At 46.5% G+C, this 27,402-nt stretch overlaps 1 long non-coding RNA gene across 1 annotated transcript in view; it reads left to right on the forward strand.

Moving 5' to 3' along the window:
- The first annotated feature begins 439 nt into the window (after window positions 1–439).
- LOC138521160 (uncharacterized) overlaps window positions 440–27,402 on the forward strand; it is a 67,770-nt gene continuing 40,807 nt past the window's right edge. The window contains exons 1-2 of the long non-coding RNA XR_011282956.1: window positions 440–653; window positions 1,908–2,028. This is a non-coding gene — a long non-coding RNA (uncharacterized lncRNA). The remainder of the gene's footprint in view (window positions 654–1,907; window positions 2,029–27,402) is intronic.

Here is a 27,402-nt window from a genome sequence, read left to right on the forward strand (position 1 = left end):
GAACTGGAATCCAAAGAAGTGATTATACCCCAGAGAGTAAACACACACAGACAGAACAAACACCCAGAGAGTAGAAATGTAAAGCAATGCCTTATACCACAGAGAATAAACACACCTGAACTGGAAATATAAAAAAGAGTGCCGAGTTCTCCAGAGTGCAAGCTCACGTAGTGGGAAAATCTAAATCAGTGCCCTATATACTGGAGCAAGAAGAAATACACAAGCACTGGAAATCCAAACCAATGTTCTGTATTCCTGGAGGAGACAAGCATAGCGGAATTCCAAGGCAGTGTTCATTACTGCAGGAAATGGACAACCGTGACCCGGAAATCCAACGCAGAGCGTCTTCTGCTCGGAAGGGATACTCGCGAAGAGGAAATGTAATGCTGAATGAAAGTCATGGGAGGGGCCAGTACGACGGAGGAAGTATATCCCAGAGGCGACGCAAGACAACGCAGCGCAACACAGGTTTGAATCCTGATCCCACGCTTATGAACCACTCAGTGGTATTAAGCGTGTTATAAGAGAACAATTATAACTATAATTTATGGCAGCAAGCGGACATATGAAAATGAAAAGCGCACTCTCTACTTCAGAATAAGCAGGGGCGAATATTCACCTCACCGAGTTTGCGAGCCAAACAGAATCTTGTAGTAAGTATTTGGCAGTCTTGCGAGTTTTCACGAGACTCACCTTCACCCAGGAATCTTCCCGAACTCACCCAAACTGCGTCCTCCATAATCACACAACACGATGACTTGTGTGAGGCACACTGAGTTACAGAAACTTAAGGTACTCTCATGCCTTCAACTAACCCTGCTATTTTCTGCACTAACGAAGGTCCTCCTGTTAAGCAACATAGTGATATACAGAAAATGGACCTCTGTGGTGAGGTTGGAAAGATACCACTAACAGATTATTTCAATACAAAAATAAATGTATTACAAAATACAACAAAATATTAAACACTTCGATAATGAAGGTAAATCACATATTTGACATCCAGTTCATTCAACCATCCATACACATACTTGCAATCACACAACCAGTGTCAATTTAAACAGTACTTAAGGTCAACTCTTGCATAGAACCCTTTTATACAACCACAACGTATTTTACTTTTTCACACCCATGTCACCTAAAGATGTGTATTTCTGTACAATAGAAACCTGTAACCAAGTTTTCTCAAATCTCAGACTACAGGATGGGTTTGCATGGCAATTTTTCTATGCCAAATACACCTCTTTAAACATCTAAAATCATACAAAACTAGGAGTATGATCAACTGAATGTTGGCGGTATCCCCCATTTTTGTCGCACACATTCAAGTTACAGCCACATAATGGGGTCTTATCTCAAAAAAACACTTGGATTTTCTCTCTTTCCTAAAATAACATGTCGACATGTAATTCATGGCTGTTACTGGGATTCTCTCCTCAGTAGACACAAAAAGATTCTATAGGTCTTATTACGAGTTTAGCAGGAATTCTTAAGGAATTGCTGCCAAACCACTTTACTATTTCCACCCCTTGGTCTGGCAGAATTACTAGCAGGTTATGCGTGTGGGAGTGACGGAGTTAGTCCCCATTATGGGGTGTGTCAGACTCCATGGAGATTTTACACCTGGGGTAATTCAGCTGTAGTCAATCCACCATTTTTGGGAAGGAAAGTGGAGGAGATAGCGCCACCTATATACTGCAGGTAACTCATCCACTTTACCACCCACCTAAGAATTTGGCAGTGCAGTGACAGTGGCAGTTAATCCGTTGACACCACTTTTTCAGAGCACTCAGAAACTTTTAAAGATTCCCAATGTGTGTTTTGCACTCAGTTATAGCCACTTAATATAATCTCATGCCTTCAACAATCTGTGACTTTTATTTATTTATTTGTTCATTTATTTGTAGAGGACCGGAACCTGCAGGTATCAGGGTGCATAAAAAGACAATGGACTAAGAAAAGACAGGACTACAAAAAAGCGAAAACCCTGTACCTTGAACTAAGCATCTAACAGATCGGCCTGGGCAAGTATGGTGAAAAAATCATTATTCAAAAATAAATGTTTTCAAGTGTTTTCGAAAACACAAATGGCCTCATTAGGACCCAGGCGGTAAGGGGTTTACGCCGGCGTAAACCATGGCGCCCCTTACCGCCTGAGTACGAGTTCCCTTAGCGCCATGGTGATTTTAACGCCTGCTTTTAGCAGGCGTTAAAATCCATGGCGCTAAGGGACCTTGTTGTTAATTACGCCACCGTAATTTACGGTGGCGTAATTAACGCCTTCCCCACTCCCATTATGCCCTATGGGGCCAGAAATGGGAATGGGGAAGGGTAAATGGGGATTGGGGACTTACCGCCCCGCCAACCTCGGAATGGGGCGGTAAGTCCGCCAACCCCCATGGCGGAGTTGACAGCTTAGCGCCATGGACCATGGTGCTAATAGCGCCATGGTCCTCCGCCAAGGTCCTAATGAGGGCCAAATAGTGCTTTTCCAGACACAGCTTTATAGGAAGCGTGTCCCAAACCTGTGCTGTCAGAAAAGGAAAATAAAGTCCATGTCCTCTTGCTTTTTAAATTTTTGTGACATCCATCTGTCCTTTTGTGTTAGAACGAATGTACCTAGAAGTGACATACAGTCGTGTTCTTTCTTTAAGGTAGATTGGGCCATCCCCATAGATACACCTATGAGCCAGGGAGAGAGCCTTAAATCTAATTCTATCCGGCACGGGTAAACAGTGCAGCTTCCTCCTAGCACAAGTGATATGTTACATCTTTGGAATGTCACAAATAATTCTCACTGACTCGTTCTGAAGGACTTGGAAACCTACTAGGCAGCTCTTATTGGCTCCCATTAAGAGGGCATTGCAATAGTCATGACGCAGCATGATTACTGCCCTGACAAAGGTCTCTCGATTATTAGGCAACAAGAATAGTTTAACTTGTCTCAACACCCTCAGATGGTAATGAGCATTGGGAAACACCCCATCAGCCTGTGCCTCAGATCTGACCGAAGCCTCTAAGTGGGCCCCAAGCATCTTAACCTTCACCATGACCTTGATAGGATACCCCTCAATATTCAGACAGTTGTATTCCGGACCAAGTTTAGTTCTGGCCTACGAACAGCCGTAAATCATCAGTTCGGTCTTAGTGCTATTTAAAAACATCGAGTTGTTCAACATCCAGTTTTTTACCAAGCTGTAGATGTCGTCTAATCTTGCTGAGTGTGAACTATACCTTCCGTTCAACCCCATCAATAGTTGGGTATCAACTGCGTAATTAGAGAAGTAAATTCCCATGTTAGTTAGAAGGTTGCAAAGAGGTTTTATATAAAGATTAAATAATGTTGGAGACGAACAGGCTCCCTGCTGTACACCACAGCAAATTGGCTCAGCATCTGAGCTGGTGTCACCCTACCACACTTGGGTAAGCCTATTGCGCAGAAGGATCTAATCCAGCCAATAGCCTCTAGTGGACATTTTCCGATAATACCCAACACATCCAACAGGCGATTATGATCCAGCAGGTCGAAGGCTGCCGATAAATCCCAAAGTATTAGCAGTCATGACCCACTTTTCTCTAAGATATCTAGCATAGGGGACTGGAGGGCCCGCAAGGCACCCTCCATCCCATGTTTTGCTTTGAAGCCTTATTGTTAAGGATGAAAAGGTCCAGAGCTTACCAGATGTAATAGGCGTTGGAAAGTTGCCACTTTGTCCACAGAGGAATAAGGTGTTCGTAGTGGGTTGCAAGTTGTCAGGATCCCTTGGGTTTAGGCTTGGCTTTTTCACTAATGGTGTAACTACAATCTGCTTAATAGAGTCTGGCACAGTGCCATGACTAAATGATGCATTAGCAAATCGAGCCAGGAAAGGAGAAAAGATATTCAGATTACTCAGTACAAATTTAGAGGGGATAACATCGCCGGGACAGGAGGTGGGACGCATGCTCTTTAAATAATTCTTCATCTCATCCTCTGTTATCTGTTTGAAGAGGAAACTAGGCCTCTCCCTCTTTTCCTGTACCTGTCTCACAGGTAGGGTTTCATTGTCCAAGCTACCTATTATCTTGACACAGGCAGTCTTGATCTTATTTGCAAAAGCTTTTTGTACCTTACAGCAGTCCTCACTAGTAGGAACAAAAGATTGAGACTGGGATGATGGTTTCTCCAGTTATCTATAGATCTCAAATTAGTTGTTTTGTCTGATTACCTGCCATTTTAATATGATTGCTACAGAATTTTCTCTTAGCCTCATAAATCTGTTTCTTATAGGGTGTTTGCAAGGATTTCCACGCTAGCTTGTTTCGCTCAGTTTTGTTTGCCTTCCACATCTATTCTACCTGTCTTTATTTCTTTTTCAGACCATTGAGGGTGGTGTCAAACCACTCCTGATGACTCACTTTATTCCTGACAACCTTGGATTTCAAAGGACGTATTTTCTCCAAGAGGCCTGATTATTAGAAAAAATAATCAAGCTCACCTATTTCAATTTTCTACCTCTCCTTCAATTAAGTCTATTTCATTTTTTGTGTCTCTTTTCTTATCTCTCCATCAACTAAATCCTATCTGAATTTTGTATCCTATCAGAACACAATTCAATTTCAATTATCTAGCTCTCCATAAACTATCTATGCAACAGCCAGACCGTGCCTACATGACGGATAGAAAAAACCCATTATGCATGCCCTGTATGACCTGAGGATGAACTCGGTCCGCCTTCTGCCCTCATCATAAAACTAACTTCAGAATAGATTGGATTGGCTGGATTGGTTGAAATTAGTGTGATTCATATCTTGTCTGAATACGTTTGACTGACTTACTTTAGAGAATAGATGCTCCTGTACTGGCAAAAAAAGCAGAATATTCACTACAGGAGGTGAACATGTCCTGTAAATCCATAGCATTGCCAAGCATGTCCTATCAGCACTGGACACATGCATACTGGAAATCCAAAACAGTGCATATACTACACAGAGGAAACACACATGTAAAGGAAATGCAGACCATGTGTATACTTCAAGGAACAGATAATGCATGTCCTGCACACCCAAAGCAGGGTGTACATTTTGCCGTTTGTAGACCAATATACTGGAACTTAGGAATTGCACAATTCAATTCATAACCACAACCTATTACTCCAATGGGACTATCTAACGCCACGCATTAATGCAACTTCACACACATATGCGATCTTGGCCATATTTTGTGTTACTCAATGACACCAGGAATGTCAGCTACTTCATATCCCAGCAATGAAACACCCGGAGAGGATAGTTCCAAGTAGTAGTGGTGGACCATCCATAATGGACGATGGGGCACCAAACCTCCACCTGTTAAGGAGAAGCCATACTACCCTAGGAAAAGTGCTTCCAATGCTGAAGCAAACAGCTGAGGACATGCTCTTAATCTCGCTTTGGTAGGGAAACTTTGTTTCCATTGGCTTAGAGTACCCCAGCGTTGTATGCCCAATGGTCCTAGCAAGGCCCAAGGCATTTTGCGTCCCCAGCCTTGCATGGCCCATTGGGAATTCAGGAAGGAATGCTGCAGTCCTTAAAGTGAGTAGGGTTCCTGCTGTGCATCTTTTAGCATTCAGAGGGCATGGGACATTCATTTGAATGTGCTTCAGCTCTGCTGCACATGTCAGGAACCTTCCCCTGCTTCCAGGTTACTGTTTACAGGGTGCACAGGAGCGTGAGGACAATATAGGCAGTGTGCATGTGGCAGCAGCAGTAGTCCCAATTTAGAGTAGAGGCATTGTACAGTTAAGACACGAAACATTGTGTATAGTATGCACGTATGTTTGTATTTATGCATGCATGCACATGGTTGTGTCTGTGAAGTGCACTTTTGACTGTTTGTGCCTTTGAATGAGAGTGAATTGTGTATGTTTGTGCATACAGGTGTGAATGTGAATGAGCATGCAGTGTGTATGGTGTACCACATGGGTGCAAGTTTGAATGCAAAGGGGTCTCTAGGTTCCAGCATGAAAGCTTAATATTTGTACTGGAATTATGGGAAAAGCCAAAATGATGAGTGTTCTTATATGGTTACTGGCCTACATTGGTGCAACAAGTATGGACAAATGGACATGTTTTCTTAAAGTGGCATAGCATTTTTACTGGCATCATGGGCACAGGAAACATGATGAGTGTTCTGAGGTGGCTTTACTGGCCTACATTGGTGCAGCTAGTGTGGACATGTTTTATTGAAGCGATAGCATCTTTATTAACACCATGAGCAAAGGTAGCAAGATGAGTGCTACGTGGGGTTACTGGTCTACATTGGTGCACGCAATATGAACATGTTTTTTTTTTTAAAGTGGCATTGCATTTTTACTGGCATTATGGGCAAAGCCAACATGATGAGTATTATGTGGGGATAGTGGCCTGTATTGGTCCTGCCAGTGTGGGCATGTGTTCTTAAACTAGCATAGCATGTTAACTAGCATCATGAAAAAAACAAGATGACTGTTATGTGGGGATACTGGTCTACATCAGTGGAGCCAGTATGGCTATGTTTTATTACAGTAGTGTGGCATTTTTACTGGCTTGATGGGCAAAGGAAACATGATGACTGTTCTTACATGGGGATAAAGTCCAACAATGTTGCAGCCAGCATTGGTGTTTTCTTACAATGGCACAGTATGTTTGCTGGCATTATGGGCAAAGCTAGCATGAGTTTTCTTACATGGACATACTGGCCTATATTGGCACGCACAGCCAGCATGGACATGTTTTCTAATAGTATCATTACAGAATAATAGGCAAAGCAAATATAACTGTGTTTTTTCATTGAGATACTGGCATCTATTGGTGCAGCCAGAATGGACATGTTTCGGTACAGCCAGCATGATTTTGTTTTACACTGCCGGATTACTGGAATATATTATGGACAAAGGCATCACAAAAATGTGCTGAAACATGCTCCTGTGCACTGCTCCTGCCTTGGCAGCTACTGGATTTGTTAATGTGTTACACTTTGATAACGATTGTGAACTATGAGGCTTTTTAGCCAAGTATTGACAGAAGTGTGCTGTAAAACGCACCATTTTGACCCAACTTTTAAAACAGTTCCCAGGGGGAGAATCACACCCCCAACCAACCAAGGGGGACCTTGGTTGGTTGGGGGCTTACTCACTACGTTAGGTCATTGAAGCACATTAGTGAAAAATGTGTATACCCCTCAAATTAAAAAAATTCACCAGCTGCCACTGAGCAGAATGGACATGCATGTACTGCAATTACAGAACACTACATGATATGAAATGTTATTTATTACGCGCTTAATACCCAGAGATTTCTAAGCACGGGGATCGAACGTGTGTTGCTCTGTGCCATCTCGCTTCCAACGCGAGCACGTTACCCCTGAGCTATATTCCCAAGACGTAGAATGGATGTATATTGAGTGGTGATCCAAATCGGTTTCCTACAACAAAGGACTGCAATTGCAGTTCTAGCAGCACATTAGACCTTAAACTACAGCATAAGTAAGATGACAAGCAAGATATGTCGTAAACCATTATTAACAGGTGTAAAAGAAATGTAGCAGAAAATATGACCTAATTTGGAAATGAAAACATGGGTTCGCCAAATCCATTGCAGAGGGATAGCCCCAAACAGAGCATAATGAACATGTAGTTATGACCGTCTTCAGATACATCTTACCTAAAAATACGGGTGGCATGTGTGATCTCTCTATTTACAAGCGCACTGAAGCTGGTGTACAGACCTGATCAAATGAACATCTACACATCTTAAAGGAGTAAAGAAAAAGCTAACTTTCCTCTTGGTACTAAGTCAAGCAGTCAAGCAACATTCCTTCTACAAGCCTGGGGTCTTGTCCTGTTCAATAACATAATGTACACATAAGGTATGTGGAGGCAGCCTATGGGCATACTAAGGTTGCTAGCAACTGTGCTACATTAAAACATCTTCACAATAGCTCACTTGATTATTACAAAGAAAAACAATTCAAGGTCTGTGTTTTCTGCGACTCCTTTCACCTTGCATATGCATCAACACCAGGTTTGCAAACCACCCTACTGCAACTTGTCCAATGGGTGGCCTTCACGAGCCATGCACAGTGTAAAGATGACTAGCTGTCATCAAAGTGCAAATGAGCGAGGCAACAAGTCATTCACTAGAAACCGTGACGACTTTATTGTGTTTGTTATGGTGGAAGAGTGGTGCATGTTATATTTACTCTCAAATACAGAAAACTAATCATTTTAACTGAGACCTCAGACCACAATAATGAAGCAACGTGCAATGGCACATTAACCTTTTGCCTGGGCATTTAGATGGCATGCTGGCATACATTTCCACTTAGTGTGATGGCTCGTAGTTTGTTGCTGCAGTTCAGGGATGTACAAAAAGCTCTTGTTCTTCAAAATTACCACTCAGATATGATTTTTTTTTGTTAATACGAAATGCTTTCATATCCTTTGACTGGTGGTCTTCTGTAAAAAATAACACAATTTGCAGTACTGGTTTCAATTGCTTTTTCCTCTCTCATTGGTCACGTAGGTCTACGTTTTCTTTGCGTAAATGAAGTGTAACAAACAGATGTTACTGGACCCAGTTTACCATATTTGTAAGCTACCAGACAGCAGCGTTACCTGTTCAATAAATACACACAAAGCAAAGTGAGGACACGTCTTGGTCATAGCCAGAGAAGCAGAGCAAATTCATTGCAATGTACATTTCACCCAGATTCCACTGGAGGGATCTCATGCCTCCCATTGTCGTCTCTTGTCCTCTCTTGATCTGCAGTTACAGGGAGCACTGTTGCCAACACACAAGAGTTTACAATAGCACCTTGAGCTGATTGTTCCTTGGTGTGACATGCTCCTTTGGTTTGCTCTATACCTGGGACTGACATTTGTGGTAAAGTGATTAATACATCTAAACATTGTTGGTGATAATCTCTGCTACATTAGAAGTAAAGACAGTCTTCTTCGAGTACAGGGCTCCCAGCACCAAGAGGCAGAAACAGTCCTCTGTTCATGACTAAGCATCCTCTCCTACCCACCGACTCATTTGAGTCGAGTTCAGCTCCTCGATGCCCATTGACCTACATGGTCCCTCTGATGCTCTGAATCGCCAGTGGAGAAGAACCTTCTTAGAGTGTTCTACCATGGGTACTTACTTCATAAACGCAGGGCTTGATAACCTCTCTTCTGGGTATAGGCCTACCCTGCCAAGTAGCCATCCTTGGACATGGTGTGCCATTGTGTGCTACTTCACGGTGACTTGAAAGAGTATTTCTCAGAACCGAGCTGTTGCCTTAGTTCGATCTTGAGAGACCTAGCCACTGGGTTGCAATCTTTGTGATGCAGAAATCTGTGTACCTGGACCCTGCCCATTCAGTGAAGACTTGTTACTGCATTAACATTGGTAGCATCTCAGGCTGCTTGGAATCCCTTCTGATGCTTCACAGCCTCCCTGTGACTGAGAGGCTGTGAAACACTCAGGGGAGTGTCCAGCATAGCAGGTTGGGTGGAGAGAGCTATGGAAATTATGAATTTTCTTTCTTCAGTTTGATTGAGGAATAGGGATCTTTCAATAAGTGGTCAAAGGAGGGAGCGAGACCTAACCTAACATTTTCTTGTGCTTCCATGCCCCACTCTAACAATACCACTACAAACTAGTGCAGTGGCATCTGGTGAAGAGGAGGGTGTAAAAGCCTTCCCTGAATTGGCTTGAGCACGCACACCTGAACTAATCCAGAACAGATTTGGCCAATTCCTCCTTTTATACATTTTGTGAAATAATGGGTTGAGATTGTGCATTTTGCAACACACATATCAGAAAAATTAGGTAACAGTCCATACAATGTACACTCACTCGTACACACAAGCATGCAAACACATTTTTAAACATACTTTTTTCTTATTTTTTTTTCTGTAATCCCAAAAGAAGAGGGAGACCTAAATGTGGCCCTCATTGCACCTATCCCACTCTCATTTCAGTGGCAGACAAATGAAAGGTGTGCATCGTTCCTTGATCCCTCAACCCCATCGTCGATGTTTTGCAGATGTGTGAAACGCGATTCACTCAGACAGCCATTTAGACACTATCCTGATGATGTGACTAAAGAGATAAGCTTGCAGTCAATGGAGGAAGTGGACTGACTGAGACCATGCAGAAGCTGATGGCGTCATGACTGAAACTATGACATAGATGCGTTAGACAAGAAGTACACATACATTCCTGCATGAAGGTCTGCAGACATTTAGATTAAATTGCTTGCCAACACGAAGAACATGCTTATGACTCCCTTAGATAGAGGACAGACACACTCTTGCGAGGCAGTAGCCGCATGTTCACAGGAATACACATGAACTGCTTGCTGATGCTAAACGCAACTAACATGGGCGGCCATGTAAACCAAAATGGAAGCCACGTTTGCATTGAAGTGAATCGAAAGAGCCAAAAGGACTCGAGTATACAGAGAGAGGCTGTCATGCTGATTTCAAAGAGACATGTAGACCAGGCTTCCAGTGCAGCCGCTGTGCATATTCTTGCCAAGGACATCGAGGGGGAAAGGATTCATATTGGCAGATGAGTTAGGACACCTGCGTGTGTAAAAGCTGCAAATCCCCATAAATGCAAGCAGGAGAAGTCAAGTTCGGGGTCCCTGCACACGTGATCTGAACCTGGGAGACAAGGCCTATTCTTTCGAGTTGGGCTGAGGCAGTTCCCATCCAACCGAAGGCAGGATAATACAAAAGTAATACCAGGTTCAAAGCCGAATGTTCTGTCTCAAGGCATATAGGATTGGAGATGGTAACTTGTTGAGAACATCCAGCACCCTGGGGCCATTCACACCACCTCGAATAGTTGTACTTGGGATGGTAACTATCCAAAGCTCCAACGCTGAGGAGACCCTCTTTGACTAATCTCTATTCACATTCCAGGCTAAGCTCACACTTTGTTGCACCACCCACTCACAGCACACAAACCTGAAATGTTTGTAGTTGCAACATTTAGGAGGTGATCGCAGGAGGAGCCACCAGATGTGTTTCACCCAATCAATGTACTCATCCCCTATACATTGTATATGTAGTCTAGCTTATTAGCCAGTCCAGTTTCACCCTAGGTTTTTATGATGTATCTTTATTTTGTGATGTCACACAGACTCAAAACAGGATGACAGGCCTGAATTGGTGAGCGAGTATTGGTGAATGCTGTATTGTCCATGTCTTGATCCCGGTGGCTGATTTTTGAATAAACAGTAAACATTTGTCACATTGTTGGACGCTTCCTTTTTTGGGTGCAGGGGATTTCCTTGGCCCAGTTGCTCTTGATTGTAATAATAATAATAATAATGCTTTAATGTGATATAGATTGAAAAATTCAAACTTTACACATATTGCTTATACATAATCAGAAAAAGAATTTTTTTTAAAAATATGCAATTTATACAATTATGTAGGTATAAAAGGAAAAGGAAAAAATCAAGTATATCTAAATACATATAACTTTACAATATCCAAAAGCTTCCTAAGTAAAACTTCATAATAAAACATCATTTCACCCATTTATTTAAATCCGGATGTCCATCGCTTTTTCAATCTGGAGCCATACATTATATAATGCAATATAAAGATGCATGTTTACTGTATTAGTACAGTATAACCAAAATTGATTTTCCGGTATAGATTCCAGATTATGGGCAAATTCTCCTAGATATTTAACAATTGTGGGTCTCATTGTGATGCATTCAGTTAATAGATGCTTGGCTGTCTCCAAACTGTCAGGTAGGTTACATATACGACATATTCGTTCTACAGTTGCGATCTTTTCCCTAGGTCCCACATTACACAAGGTCGGTAGTTGCTCCAGACGGAAAAGAATAATAAACCGTCTTAGCCTTGTGGAAGGGCATAGGTAAAGATATGCCTGAGGTTTCATAAAGTTGTAGAGTCGATACTTTACAAAGGCACATGACTTTAAACACCCTAAATGGGAAAAGTTCTCTAACCAATCCCAGCGATCAACCTTTTTCCCCAGTGCTGTCATAACCTCCTGGGAAATGGTTGTCCCTCTGTCAGTCCAGCCAATATCTCTCAAAAATTGGGTCATACTTTTCTGAAGAGGAGAGGTAGTACCTTTTTTACTTACTTCTATATGCATGGTAACCAGCATAGGGTTAGAAGAACTAGTCTTCATCTTAAGATACAAGCCCACCCTCTTTTTCAGTACCATTGCTTTAAGTGAGGGAAGACCGAGCTCCAGCCTTATAAGGGCCATAGGAACACTAGGGGGTAACCGCAGTATGCGTTGGCAAAATTTTCCCTCAACCACTTGCAACCAGGCTAGATCAGAAGAGGTTAGTGCTTCCAGGCCATACGTAATCATTGGTGCAAACACCTGTATGTAAAGGTGTCTCGTCCCCCATAGTGTGAAACCGGCCTGCCTCCTGGTAAATGACGCAATTAAAGCTGTAACTTGCTGCGCCCTAATTCTCCTATTTTGTCTACATAGAGAGTAATCACCCCAAGGTTCAATTTCAACTCCTAAGTACCGATAGGAAGGGGAATAGAGTATATTATCATTCTGCACCCATAGCTCAACACGAGAGACTTTTTTCTTCGTGAATCTAATCACTTTGGTTTTATCAAGGTTGATAGCTAACCCATTGATCTTTGCGTATTCCCATAGTGCATAGAGCGCCTAATACCAGCAATAGTGTTGTCAAAAATTACCAAATCGTCCGCATTTGCCAGTACTGCACAAGTTGTATCCCCTACTTTAGGTGGGCAGTTATTCACTTCGGCCAATACTCTTGGGATATCGTATACGTACAGATTGTATACCAGTGGAGCAGTTACACATCCCTGTTTTACCCCCCTGTCTTGTCTCACTTGTCTAGTCAATGATCCCTCTTGATTTAATCTGAGGCACACCATGGTGTTATAGTGCAGCTGTCTTAAGTAATACATTATACTAGGCGGGCAACCCATAACTTCTAGCTTTGTCCACAGCCTGGCTCTAGGTATAGAATCGAATGCGGCCTTAAAGTCAATATAAAGGGCATATAGTGGGGGCTGTCCCCCTTGCTAAGTGCTCGAGTTCGTAGTGTGTCCATCACCCACAAATTGTGCGTGGTGGAGAAACCACGCCGGAATCCACATTGGAACTTACTAAGGATGTTAGTCTGTTCCGCCCAATTCTGTAATTCCGTGGGCAATAAAGCCGCAAAGAGTTTTCCCGTGGTATCCAGCATAGAAAGAAGCCTATAATTATTTGGGTCCATACGGGATCCCTTCTTAAACACCGGCACCAATATCGCCGTTTGCCATGAACGGGGAATCGTCCCCTGAGCTAATACCTTTTTAAAAAGTATAGACAGAAGAGAAGCCCAAAAAGTCGGGTTGTTCTTAATAACTATATTCGCTAGCCCATTCGGGCCAGGAGCTCTAGAGGCTTTCAAGGTTGCTATTTTATTCAGTATGGCCTCTTCCGTGGCCTCAAAGGGCGGGGGTAAGGGATTCTTCACTCTAGATATTATGGGAACATCTAGCTCTCCAGAATTACGGTCCAGCAGGAATCTTACCCAAGTTTCCTCTCCTATAGGATTATCTAGCTGAGCCTTGGCCTTCTCTTTGTTCTCTTTCAGTAGCTGCCATATATTACGCGAATTTCTAGCGCAGATAGCGTTTACTAGTCTCTGATTTCTAATATTCCTCTCTGTATTTCGAATGGTTCTGATATTAGCTCTATATTTATTTTTAGCTTTTTTGACTTTGTCATAGTAGTTAGAACCCGCTATATTCAGTCTCCTAAGCCCCCGAAATTCTGCTCTTAGCCTTCTCTTAGCATCACGAATATCCTTATTATAAGGCTGAGTGGTACCTACGGGATTTATCATAACATTTTTCCTTGAGGTCGCATGTAATCCTGAGAATTCCAGGATCCATTCTTCTATTTCATTTACGGTCAGCTGTTCAAAATGGGTAAGGGGAGCCTGGGCTTGAGATAAGAGTGCTTTCGTAGCCTTTTTAATATTTCTCTCCGACCAGATAATTCTAGTGCCTGTGCAGTTGGTTTGTATATTGCCTATATTACACTTAATAGCGGGAGAGAGAGAAAGTTGAAGGGAGCACTCGAGAGCCGCATGGTCACTCCATTCATTGGGTATGATTCTCATATCATTTACTATTGGCAACATTTCAGGACACATGAATATATAGTCTAGGGTGCTGTAAGAAATCTCATTAGACCATGTCTGTTTCCCCGGCCTATCACCCATTGTTCTACCGTTAATCATGGATAAATCCCATGTCTCAAAGAATTGTAGCCACCCCAACCCTTCACTCTCTCTTTTGTCATGGGTCATTAGACATTTTTCGTTCAGGGCAGGGTATTTGGCGACCAGCTGATCGTCCTTCATATGACAATTAAAATCACCCATCACCACTACCGCTAAATTGCCGGGTCTTTGAGTCCAAAAAGTCAGTAACTCATGAATGGCTTCTTGTAGAGATCCCCTTATCAATGCTCCCGGGGGATTATAAAGGTTAATCAGTAAGAATCTACTGTGCCCATAATCCTTGGGATAGTCAACCTCAACCACCAGATGGTAATCAGTGGTATTGACCAGGATCTTCCGCGAGTTGATCGTATTAACCACCCCTATAATGAGTCCCCCAAAAGGGCGACCCTTATCCCCTCTTTTGGCAAATGTCTGATGCACTACAAAACCGTCCAATAATAGAGAGTTCAATGCCCATGTTTCCTGGAGACATATACAGCTATGCTTCAGCAATAAATCCATTGACCCTTCTGATCTCAGAAGATGGGCAAAACCCCGACAGTTCCAAGAAACGAAAGAAAAGCTTCAGAGGTTCTGTATCATTCGCGGAAGAGCTTCCAACAATGTTTTGAGGGCTTGTTGTATTTCCGTCATCGCCATGTTTTCTGGTGCCTCTTGATTGACCACATTATCTTGCACCGCTAGCTTATCCAATGGAGTTTGTAACTCCTTGGTCATGTAATCCTTAGTTTCTTCAGTAAGGTCTCTCTCCTGTGGATCTACATCAATAGCAATATCTACTGTTGTCAGTTCTTTTTTAAATTTTCTAATCAGCTGAGCTGTGGCTAAGAAAGTACAGTGGATGGCGGAAACATGTGGATTAGGGACCTGCAAGGGTTCGATGAAAAAGAAATCGTCGGATTTCAAGACTCTCAACTGTGGGATATAATGTAGTCGGGTTAGAAATTCTGATCTTGCCAACCAGGGATTTTTACCACTAGGGTAGAGGTTCTTAATATAGCAAATACGATTCACATTACATTCCTCATCCGTGCTAATTTGCATGGGCCGTACCGGCTCTAGTGTTTCATCTGTACCAGCTGAGCCGATCTGATCCTCCGGCTCGACTGTGACATTATCATCTTGATCAATGTCTTCATCAGAGAGGCCATCTATATCTGCCTCCTTGGATTTTTCTCCTGGTATTAACCAATCGGCCAATGGCCCCTTAGCTTCAGCGGCTCGAGCTACTGCTCTCACCTTTCTTTTTCTGGCTTTTTTGGAGCGTGTTTCCGTGGCTGTTTTAGGTCTTACACTGGAGGGTATAGGATTCGTTGCTACTTTCTTGCTTTTCAGAGCCCTTTTGGCCAATCTTCGTTGTTTCCTCGTAAGAAGGATCCCGGGGCTGTGCACGATTTCTAGATCCTCTACAGTTATTACTGAAAGGTTTTCTATAGGAGGATTGCCCTCCAGGTCCTTGTCCAGGATCGCATCTTCCACCACTTCTCCCATTCTCTCCTCTGTTTCTTTCATCTCCTCAATGGTATGAATAGCATCCGAGAGGTTCGCTTCTATCTCATCCTGCGGGAAATCCTTCCGCTCTAGTGCCCTTGTAATATTATTCGTATTTGTCAGTATGCTCCCAGTCATCTGCAGCAGTATTTTGAGTGCAAATTGTAATGACGCTACAGATGATTGGAGCTCCATAATGGCCGTGTTGCTAATATACGGATTTAAGTCTTCGTTATCCTCCTTCTCCGGATCATCTTCTATAGAGGCCATCGCTAGATTAGGAGATACCGAGAGACGTCCACAGCTAGACATAGGATTGGCTTCCTCAGATGTTATATTATTACTTTCTTTATGGTGAGTAGAATTATTAGATGCCTTTGCGGAGTTCTGCGTTACCATCCCTCTCTGAATACTCAAGCAGAGGTCAAGTAATGAGTTATTATCAATATCCTCATAATTTGATGAATTTAGTAAGATACTCTCCTTATTCCCTGGCTCAGCCATTACCTCATTGATTGTTGAGTTAATCTCTGGTGGTGGATTCACTCCAAAAAAGTCTGTGATGGCTCCTTGTACCACAGGTGTTGTGTTAAGATTCTTTTTGCTTTTATTACCTTTCTTTCTATTTTCCTTGCCATTGTTCACTGGCATAGTCATGCCTTTCCGCAGGTTATAATTTGACTGTGGTACTTTTTTCCCTCGCTGCATTTCCTCAGCGTGATAATTCGATCCGTGGGAAAATATTGAATTATGATCCTACTATTTATCTTACCCTAAAACAGTCACCACGGTTCTGAGCCTGAAAAGACCAGCCACCTCTATGTGTCACGTGCCCCCGGCAACGTTATGATTAATGGATAGCTCACAGAGGGATATAAATGATGTGGGCATGGGGAAGGGGCAGGGGTGTGTGTGTGTGTGTGCCAATAGGAACCCCAGAGTACCCTGGTGGGCCCGTTGTCTAGGGCCAGTACAAAACACACCACACCTTATCAGTCGTCCAGGCCCAACCGTTGCCCCCTGCCCTAGCCCCGGTCACCCCAGCCAAGGCACAGCCCACACCACTACCACTCCCGTGATGGACAGTTGCATATGACAGCACCCTGGGGTACTCGGGTCCGTGATCTGGAAATTCCAGCACCCACTCTGCTCCTGTCGCCCAGTGCTCTGCCACCTACTTGTGATACTCCGAGGAGTCGCCTCGTCTCGGCACACAGTAGGCTCTTGTGGCTGCTGCCTTAGTCCTGTTCTCCGCACCAGGACTCGGTCCTCGCAGCCCCAGCCTTGGCGTTAAAGCGTCTCCGATCTTGGGGCCCGACCGAGCACCCCGTACCTCCTGCGCTTTCCCGCACTGCCAGCACCGACAGCACCGTCTGCACCCGCAACTAGCAGCAGCCCGCAGCCGCCCACCGCCGCGGCCGCCGTACTGGCGGATTCGAGTAAAGGACCTTCTGTGATGCTGGAAATGCATCAGGGGGACAGGGCCTCTGAATCCTTGTCCTTTACTGCCTTTTATCGTGTGTTCTGTCATGTTTTCTGCCCATGAGTCCATTTGGGACTCCTGGCAGTGCAGCTCTCTCTTTTGGTTTGGTGAACAGACCCATGGGATACCCTTATGGCACCCATGGGTAGGGGTACAACCCTGTGCCCCTAGTGTATGTTTTTGGGCACCTGTGGGTGGCCCACAGAGCAGGGTATGGGCTGGTGGCAGCTCCATGCTGGATTTGACAGGTGCTCTGGGTGTCCTCCATTTTGGGATACCCAGGCCCTGCCATTGGAATCAGTTGATTCCTGATAGGAAACAAGATGGCCCCTGTGGCCTCTTGCTTTCTATTGCCTGTTATCTTGTTTTTCCCAAAGTCCTGGGAAGCCCTGACTCTGTCCCTTCCCCCTGACTGGCTGTTTGGTGGAAGTTCCATATATGGTGTTGTTGTGAAGGCCCAGCTAGACTGACTGGAGCCTTCCCAGTGACTGTATGTTGAGGGTACCTCCTGTGGTTGGGACCTGGGTGAATGGAGTGTGTGACCAATATACACTCCTTGTTGTGGTTGTCTGGTTTCTGGCATGAGAGACAAAGACTGAGACAGCCCTGCCCGAAACTGGCCTGAATGCAGTGTGTAGTGTTGAATGGCTGGGTACTTGTCCCAATCCACATTCCTTGTTGTGAGTGTCTGAAAGGGAGGAGTGTGGCCTGAATGCACTGTGTGCCTGATTGGCTGACTGACTGCATGAATGCCCTTCTGTGTGATTGGCTGCTGTGTGTGTGCCAGCAGTGTGGATGAGAGACAGAATAGTATATCTGGGGACCTCTCACCATGGGAAATTGTTCAGAAGCGTTCAGAAGCTGAGTCTCCACTCAAGAGTAACTGGAACTGCTGATCCTCGACGTCCAGCTGGAAGAAGAAGACTTGCTGCTGCATTTGCTTCGACAGATCTGAAGGTTGCCGAATTCGTCGAGGACTGACCCGAGAGAGGACCTGGTAAGGCGCCCTCTTCCCGTGCTCCGAGGGATCATCGAGCACCGCTACATCTTCGCCGAAGCGCCCTGGAAGTCAGACCCTCGAAAGGCTGCCGACCCGAGACGGGACCGCCTAGGAGATCGAAGTGAAGCACCCGGACATCGACGCCGTCGAAGTCCATTGCCGTCGACCAGGGTTCGCAGGTTTGTGTAACCGCTGGAGGCCCGTCGAAGTTGTGTTGCCCAGCCGTGGGAACCACTTGACGCCGTGCCGCCGACGACCGGAGCCGTCCGCTCCTTTGCCTAAGAACATTCAATCGAAGGACTCCCTCGACCGCATCGTCGACCGCTTATCCTGCCGGAGAAAGTCGAGGACGACCAACGCGCCGAGGAGAAACCTGCTGGTGGGTTTCCCGCCACCCAACGACCTCAAAGACTCAGACGACCCGACGCCCTTGCTGGGCTTCCGTCTCTACAATCTTTGCGGTCCAGAACTATTGTCGTCGAGGTGCCCCGCACACCTCCGCCTTGCAGGACGCTGACGCCCCGACGCCGATGAGCACCGCTCGGACGAAGCTGCCGCCTCTTCGACATCGTTCTACCTCGTTTGTCGACGGACGTTCGACACCCCGTGTCTCCCGCTTGAAAGGGAAGGCATTCAAGAAGGGCCGTCGATTCCCCGTCGCTGAACCCCGAGGTCTTCGACGTTTCTCGACGCCTCTCGACGATCCGTGACTCCCGCTTGAAAGGGGGTCGCTCAAGAAGGATCCGTCGACGCCTCATCGAAGGACTCGACTCCACCAGGTACATTGGGGGGGTAAAAACATTGTAGGAGAGAATAAGACTATTGAACAACATATGGACTGGGCTTGTGTTAGATCTCTTTCTTTTACAGGTTGCCCAGGTGGGGGGATCTCCACACAGAACTGTGTCTAGTGTTAGGGGCCAGTATTTTGCCTATTGTTCAACCACCTTATTTTCTCTCTTCTCTCTATTGCTGGTTTCACTTATTGATCTGTGTGACATTTTTGTGGATGCACTTTAATGAGGTCTAATATTAGTGGTACCACTTTAGAATTGTAGATATTTACCATTATTGATTTTCCTGAGCACAAGGTGCGTTATTGTGATAAGTGTACATAACCTTTGAATTAATTATATAAAGACTGTGTTTTCAGTAATACAGTGTGTGGACATTCCTTTGTGGGGGCTTGGGGAATACACTGTACTTAAGAACCAGCCTGCATCACCTCCTGAGAAGCTAGGCCTTGATTGCTCGTCCATTGCTACCGTAATAGAGAATCTTGGCTTGGGTCTTCTGTGCCTCTCTTCTACCATATAGGGAGCAGAGGTACAGACACCCCCTACCGGTCTTTACAAGCTGGTGGCAGCGGTGGGATGCTTATGGTTTTAAGACTCAGTGTATAACCGTGCCACTTACAAAATATCCGCACTTTATTAGATTAAGGTTTGGGTGTGTACCAAATAACTGCATTACAAGCAATGGAGCCCATTGCAAATGGTAAATTGACTCGGATGAGCTTAGAGGCTCTCCAGAGTGCTTGTGAAGCCAGGGAGCTAGACTTTGTGGATAAGTCTAGGGCTGAGCTGATAGCTGCCCTGGTGGACTACCAGACGGATGGTGAAACTCTTGATGAAGGGGGGGATGCAACCAATGAGGACACTGCCCCTGGGGTTGTCGCTGAATCTGTTTCTGGGAATGCCACCCTTCCTGCTGCCTCTGTTCCAAACCCCAGCAATTCCATGGAACTTGAGTTATTAAGGATGAAATTGGCCTTTGAATATCGCAAGTTGGAAATAGAAGCTGAGCTTAAGAAAGAGGAGCTGGCACAGCAAGTGGAACTCAAGAATAGGGATCTTGCGCTCAAAGACAAGGACACTGAATGTCAGAGGATCCAGCTAGAGAAAGCTAGAGTGGAGACGTCAGCTAGACCAATTGAGAATGGCAGGTCCCCAGCCACCAAGTTTATGAAAGATTTGGTTGGTGTGTTTGTGGAGGGTTCAGATATCCTCCAATGGATTGAAGCGTTTGAAATGGCTTGTGCAATTCATGATGTAGATAAAAGAGATTGGGCTAAGTGTTTGTTAAGCAGAGTGCCTCAAACTGGATATGACTGTATTCTGAAGCTGAGTGTGGAAGAAAGGGGTCAGTATGAGTGTATGAAGTCTGCTTTGATTGCCAAGTTTGGCAAGACACCTACCCAATACCTTAGAAGGTTCAGGGATTTTAAGAAAAGAGAGAATGTGTCTTGGGTTGACTGGGTGAGTGCTGCGCACATGAACATGATGGGGTGGATTGATGGTTACAAGGTGAAAACTTTTGTTGAGTTGTCCCACCTCTTGTTTTTTGAGCATTTTTCTGAAGCCTGTTCACCGGAGCTGCGTCAGTATGTGGCTGACCAGAACATTTTGGACCCCTTTAAACTGGCTAGGTTGGCTGACAAGTGGGTCTCCCACCGGGTGTCCCCTAAGGACTCCAGTGGGAAGGACAAGGACAAAGAAAAGGGGGCCTCTCCAAAAGCTGAGGAGTACCACAAGCAGTCACAGTCAGGCAAACCTAAACCTTCCTCTCCCAAGACCCAAAAATCTAGGGGGGATAAGTCCTCTCTGGGTGGGAATAAGAGTAGTGGTCCACCTGCTGCAAAACAGGCTCCCAGTGGTTCCAGTACCGTACCCTGCACTCCTGGCACTTGTTGGGATTGTGGGGCTCTGGACCACAAAAGGGGTGACTCCAGGTGTAAAGGTAAGGCACTTGGAGTACAGGCTGTCAGCCTGACCTACCCTTACCCTGTGTCTGAGGTGGAGGCCACTGTCCTCCCCTCCTCTACCGGGATCACATTTGGTGCTCCGGTAGAGATTTCCCTAGTGTCCCTTGGGGCCTGGGACCAGTACGCGGAAGTACTGGCGACTATCCCACAGAACACCCGTAGGTTTTTGAGAAGTGTCCTCTTGAATGGCCAGCCTTCTACTGGCTTGAGAGACACTGGGGCAAGCATGACAGTGGTGGACAGGACCCTGCTCAAGCCAGAGGACTATGTAGGTGCTCCTCTGAGAACCACCAGGTTAGCTGGTGGGCCTCCCAAATTATCGCCTGTAGCCTTAGTCACACTCATGATTGGAGACAAGACAGCGAAGCTTCCTGTCCTGGTTCAGGACAATGTCCCTGCTAACATTTTGTTAGGGAATGATCTAGTAGAGTTGGGGTTGATCTCGGATGGTCTTCCCATGACTGCTGCTGCAGTCACTAGGTCACAGGTGACACCGGGTCTGGCTGTGGGTCAGATACCCGAGCCAAAGGCGAGGCCTAAGGCAAGAAGGCGGAAGACCAAGAAGGCCACCTCTGTGGAGGGAGCACCTTCTCTTCCTGCTGCACCCATTGGGATCCATGCTCCGGACGGGCTGGGTCCAGTGGAAAACCCAGGCTCAACTCCTTTGGGAGAAGAGGCAGAAGACTCTCCTGTGGGAGAGGTTCTCAACCCGGAGGATCATCCCGACCTTCAATGCTTGTTAGCTGAAGGGGGACCCTCCCGGGCAGACTTCTGTAGGGGACAGAGGGAGTGCCACTCTCTCGAGGGTCTGAGGAAACAGGCCCTGTCCCAGGCACAAGGAGAAGTGCCTAGGAATTTCCGGATTTATTGGGAGGGTGAGCTCCTTGTTAGTGAGCCCACTAAGCCTGAACCTGGTGCCCGCAAGAGGTTGGTGGTACCCCAGGTTTACAGGCCCTTCCTTCTGCAGTTGGTGCATGAGGTGCCCTTGGCTGTTCATCTTGGGACCAAGAAGACTAAGCAGAGGCTCTCTGCCCATTTCTACTGGCCACGGATGGGAGTAGAGGTGGAGTCCCACTGCAGGACCTGCCCCACTTGTCAGTTGTCTGGCAAGACTGGAGGCAGGGTCATTGCCCCACTGCAGCCATTACCAGTGGTTGGCACACCATTTGAGAGGGTGGGCATCGACATCGTCGGTCCCCTTGACCCTCCCACTTCAGGTGGACATCGGTTCATCCTGGTCTTGGTAGATCATGCCACCAGGTACCCTGAGGCAATACCCCTTCGGACTGTTACTGCCAAGGTGGTTGCCAGGGCTCTCCTGGGCATTTTCACCCGTGTTGGATTCCCCAAGGAGGTTGTCTCTGACCGAGGATCCAACTTCATGTCTAGTTACATGAAAACCATGTGGAAAGAGTGCGGGGTAACCTACAAGTTCTCCACCTCTTACCACCCCCAGACCAATGGTCTGGTTGAGAGATTTAATAAAACTCTCAAGGGCATGCTAGGGGCTTTGGAAGAACCCCTAAGGAGGAAATGGGATCTCCTCCTGCCATGCCTGCTGTTTGCTTACAGAGAGGTACCTCAAGAGGGTGTTGGTTTCAGCCCCTTTGAGTTACTCTTTGGACATCCCGTGAGGGGGCCCCTCGCCTTGATCCGAGAAGGCTTGGAAGCCACCCCTCCCGGTCCCGCCAAGCAAGTGGGGGACTATGTGTTAGGCCTCAGGCGGAGGATGACACAAATGATGGGTCAGGCAACAGCAAATCTCAAGGCCAGCCAGGAATTGAATAAGTACTGGCATGACCTTAAAGCTTCACAAGTGGATTGGACTCCGGGACAGGAAATCCTTGTGATGGAGCCTACCAAGCCTAGAGCTTTGGCAGACAAGTGGACTGGACCCTTCAGGATCATCTCCAAGATGGGCGAAGTCAATTATCTGGTTGACATGGGAGCCTCTGGGGTAGCCCCCCAGGTATTCCATGTCAACAGGCTCACGCCTTTCCACAGGCGAGCAGAGGTCTCATGTCTCTTGCTAGCTTCAGGGCAAGAAGAGGATGAGAGTGAGCCCCTTCCTGATTTGCTGCATAGCAACCCTCAGGATGGCTCAGTGGAGGGAGTACATCTCTCTCCAGATTTGACAACAGAGCAGCAGAGGGCCTGCAGGGCTTTGCTCCAGCAGTATGCCTCTCTGTTTTCACTGACACCGGGCCTTACACCGTGGTGTAAGCACGAAATTGACACTGGTGACAGTGTGCCTGTCAAAAGCAGGTGCTATCGTATGTCAGATACCGTCAAGAACCACATCCAGGCTGAGGTCGCCAAGATGTTGGATCTGGGTGTTATTGAACCCTCAACCAGACCCTGGTCCAGTCCAGTGGTCCTTGTCCCCAAGGCAAGTTCCCAGGCGGGTACCAAAGATTGGAGGTTCTGTGTGGACTACCGAGGAGTCAATGCCGTCACCAAAACTGACGCGCACCCATTGCCCAGGGCTGATGAGCTCGTGGACACCATAGGTGCTGCCAAGTTTGTGAGCACCTTTGACCTTACCTCAGGCTATTGGCAAATAGCTCTGACGGACCATGCCAAGGAAAAGACGGCTTTCTCAACACCTGAGGGACTCTACCAGTTTAGGGTCATGCCTTTTGGGTTGAAGAATGCCCCTGCCACCTTCCAGAGATTGGTCAACCATGCGCTCAGTGGGCTGGAAGCCTTTTGTGTGGCTTACTTAGACGACATTGCCGTCTACAGTTCCACCTGGGAAGAGCATTTGACACATCTGGATAAGGTGTTGCAGGCCTTGAAAAGGGCTAACCTCACTATCAAGGCCACCAAGTGCCAGATAGCTCAGGGGAAAGTTACCTATCTTGGTCATGAGGTAGGAGGGGGTCAAATCCAACCTCTCTCCAGTAAAGTACAGGATGTACAGAACTGGGAGACTCCCACTACTCAAACCCAGGTGAGAGCCTTTTTGGGCCTCACTGGGTACTATCGCAATTTCATGGCAGACTATGGAACCATAGCTGCACCCCTGACAGCTCTAACTTCACCCAAACAGCCTAGGAAGGTTAATTGGACCGAAGACTGTCAGAGGGCCTTTGATGGCTTGAAAGAAAGTCTGTGTAGGGCACCTGTGTTGTGTGCGCCTGACTACAGCTGACCCTTTATCGTCCAGACGGATGCCTGCGACACCGGAATTGGAGCTGTCTTGTCCCAGTTAGATGACAAAGGGAGAGAACATCCTATCATATTCATCAGTAGACAACTCAAGGGTAGAGAACTTAGGTGGGCTACTGTTGAAAAGGAGTGTTTTAGCATATGGAGCCTTAGGCGTTTTAGGCCCTACCTTACGGGGTCTACCTTCAAGGTCCAAACAGATCATAAGCCCCTGAAGTGGTTTATGCAGATGAAGGGTGAGAATCCGAAATTGCTCAGGTGGTCCATTAGCCTGCAAGGGCTAGACTTCACCATAGAGCACAGACCAGGGAAGAGTCACGATAATGCAGATGGCCTTTCCAGAAGGTATGTTGACCGTCTGGATGAGGGTGTCTATCCCGTGGGAGATTAGACACCCTCCACCTCAGTCTGGGGGGGGCGACTGTGATGCTGGAAATGCATCAGGGGGACAGGGCCTCTGAATCCTTGTCCTTTACTGCCTTTTATCGTGTGTTCTGTCATGTTTTCTGCCCATGAGTCCATTTGGGACTCCTGGCAGTGCAGCTCTCTCTTTTGGTTTGGTGAACAGACCCATGGGATACCCTTATGGCACCCATGGGTAGGGGTACAACCCTGTGCCCCTAGTGTATGTTTTTGGGCACCTGTGGGTGGCCCACAGAGCAGGGTATGGGCTGGTGGCAGCTCCATGCTGGATTTGACAGGTGCTCTGGGTGTCCTCCATTTTGGGATACCCAGGCCCTGCCATTGGAATCAGTTGATTCCTGATAGGAAACAAGATGGCCCCTGTGGCCTCTTGCTTTCTATTGCCTGTTATCTTGTTTTTCCCAAAGTCCTGGGAAGCCCTGACTCTGTCCCTTCCCCCTGACTGGCTGTTTGGTGGAAGTTCCATATATGGTGTTGTTGTGAAGGCCCAGCTAGACTGACTGGAGCCTTCCCAGTGACTGTATGTTGTGGGTACCTCCTGTGGGTGGGACCTGGGTGAATGGAGTGTGTGACCAATATACACTCCTTGTTGTGGTTGTCTGGTTTCTGGCATGAGAGACAAAGACTGAGACAGCCCTGCCCGAAACTGGCCTGAATGCAGTGTGTAGTGTTGAATGGCTGGGTACTTGTCCCAATCCACATTCCTTGTTGTGAGTGTCTGAAAGGGAGGAGTGTGGCCTGAATGCACTGTGTGCCTGATTGGCTGACTGACTGCATGAATGCCCTTCTGTGTGATTGGCTGCTGTGTGTGTGCCAGCAGTGTGGATGAGAGACAGAATAGTATATCTGGGGACCTCTCACCATGGGAAATTGTTCAGAAGCGTTCAGAAGCTGAGTCTCCACTCAAGAGTAACTGGAACTGCTGATCCTCGACGTCCAGCTGGAAGAAGAACACTTGCTGCTGCATTTGCTTCGACAGATCTGAAGGTTGCCGAATTCGTCGAGGACTGACCCGAGAGAGGACCTGGTAAGGCGCCCTCTTCCCGTGCTCCGAGGGATCATCGAGCACCGCTACATCTTCGCCGAAGCGCCCTGGAAGTCAGACCCTCGAAAGGCTGCCGACCCGAGACGGGACCGCCTAGGAGATCGAAGTGAAGCACCCGGACATCGACGCCGTCGAAGTCCATTGCCGTCGACCAGGGTTCGCAGGTTTGTGTAACCGCTGGAGGCCCGTCGAAGTTGTGTTGCCCAGCCGTGGGAACCACTTGACGCCGTGCCGCCGACGACCGGAGCCGTCCGCTCCTTTGCCTAAGAACATTCAATCGAAGGACTCCCTCGACCGCATCGTCGACCGCTTATCCTGCCGGAGAAAGTCGAGGACGACCAACGCGCCGAGGAGAAACCTGCCGGTGGGTTTCCCGCCACCCAACGACCTCAAAGACTCGGACGACCCGACGCCCTTGCTGGGCTTCCGTCTCTACAATCTTTGCGGTCCAGAACTATTGTCGTCGAGGTGCCCCGCACACCTCCGCCTTGCAGGACGCCGACGCCCCGATGCCGACGAGCACCGCTCGGACGAAGCTGCCGCCTCTTCGACATCGTTCTACCTCGTTTGTCGACGGACGTTCGACGCCCCGTGTCTCCCGCTTGAAAGGGAAGGCTTTCAAGAAGGGCCGTCGATTCCCCGTCGCCGAACCCCGAGGTCTTCGACGTTTCTCGACGCCTCTCGACGATCCGTGACTCCCGCTTGAAAGGGGGTCGCTCAAGAAGGATCCGTCGACGCCTCTTCGAAGGACTCGACTCCACCAGGTACATTGGGGGGGTAAAAACATTGTAGGAGAGAATAAGACTATTGAACAACATATGGACTGGGCTTGTGTTAGATCTCTTTCTTTTACAGGTTGCCCAGGTGGGGGGATCTCCACACAGAACTGTGTCTAGTGTTAGGGGCCAGTATTTTGCCTATTGTTCAACCACCTTATTTTCTCTCTTCTCTCTATTGCTGGTTTCACTTTTTGATCTGTGTGACATTTTTGTGGATGCACTTTAATGAGGTCTAATATTAGTGGTACCACTTTAGAATTGTAGATATTTACCATTATTGATTTTCCTGAGCACAAGGTGCGTTATTGTGATAAGTGTACATAACCTTTGAATTAATTATATAAAGACTGTGTTTTCAGTAATACAGTGTGTGGACATTCCTTTGTGGGGGCTTGGGGAATACACTGTACTTAAGAACCAGCCTGCATCACCTCCTGAGAAGCTAGGCCTTGATTGCTCGTCCATTGCTACCGTAATAGAGAATCTTGGCTGGGGTCTTCTGTGCCTCTCTTCTACCATATAGGGAGCAGAGGTACAGACACCCCCTACGGGTCTTTACACCTTCCAACCACAAAGTCCACAGAGTCAAGCCGCACTGTCGTCCTGCCACAGACCGAGACACAGCCGCTTCCGACTCCACCGACTAACAATATTATATACAATATTGATTGTAATCAGAGAGATTAACAAATCCCTTGCCTTAATTCATAAAGGTCAGGAATGGGTAATTATTTCACATCTGATATTGGAAAGCTGTAGATCTGCTAAAACTGTCCCATAGGTCTTACCAGGTTTAGACACCCCAAAAGAATTTAGTTTTAGTAAAAACGAACTGAAAGTACACAAGGCAGAATCATGTGCAAAGTAAATGCAAATGATATACATCAAGACAGGATATTAACAGCTTACTCTGACATGGCTCAGATGCTATGAAAATCGTAGGATTACCTTAAGATTAAGACAGAGAA

The sequence above is a fragment of the Ambystoma mexicanum genome, chromosome 1q (assembly GCF_040938575.1).
Source record: "Ambystoma mexicanum isolate Mex_15411 chromosome 1q, UKY_AmexF1_1, whole genome shotgun sequence".
In the NCBI taxonomy this organism is placed as follows: Eukaryota; Metazoa; Chordata; class Amphibia; order Caudata; family Ambystomatidae; genus Ambystoma; species Ambystoma mexicanum.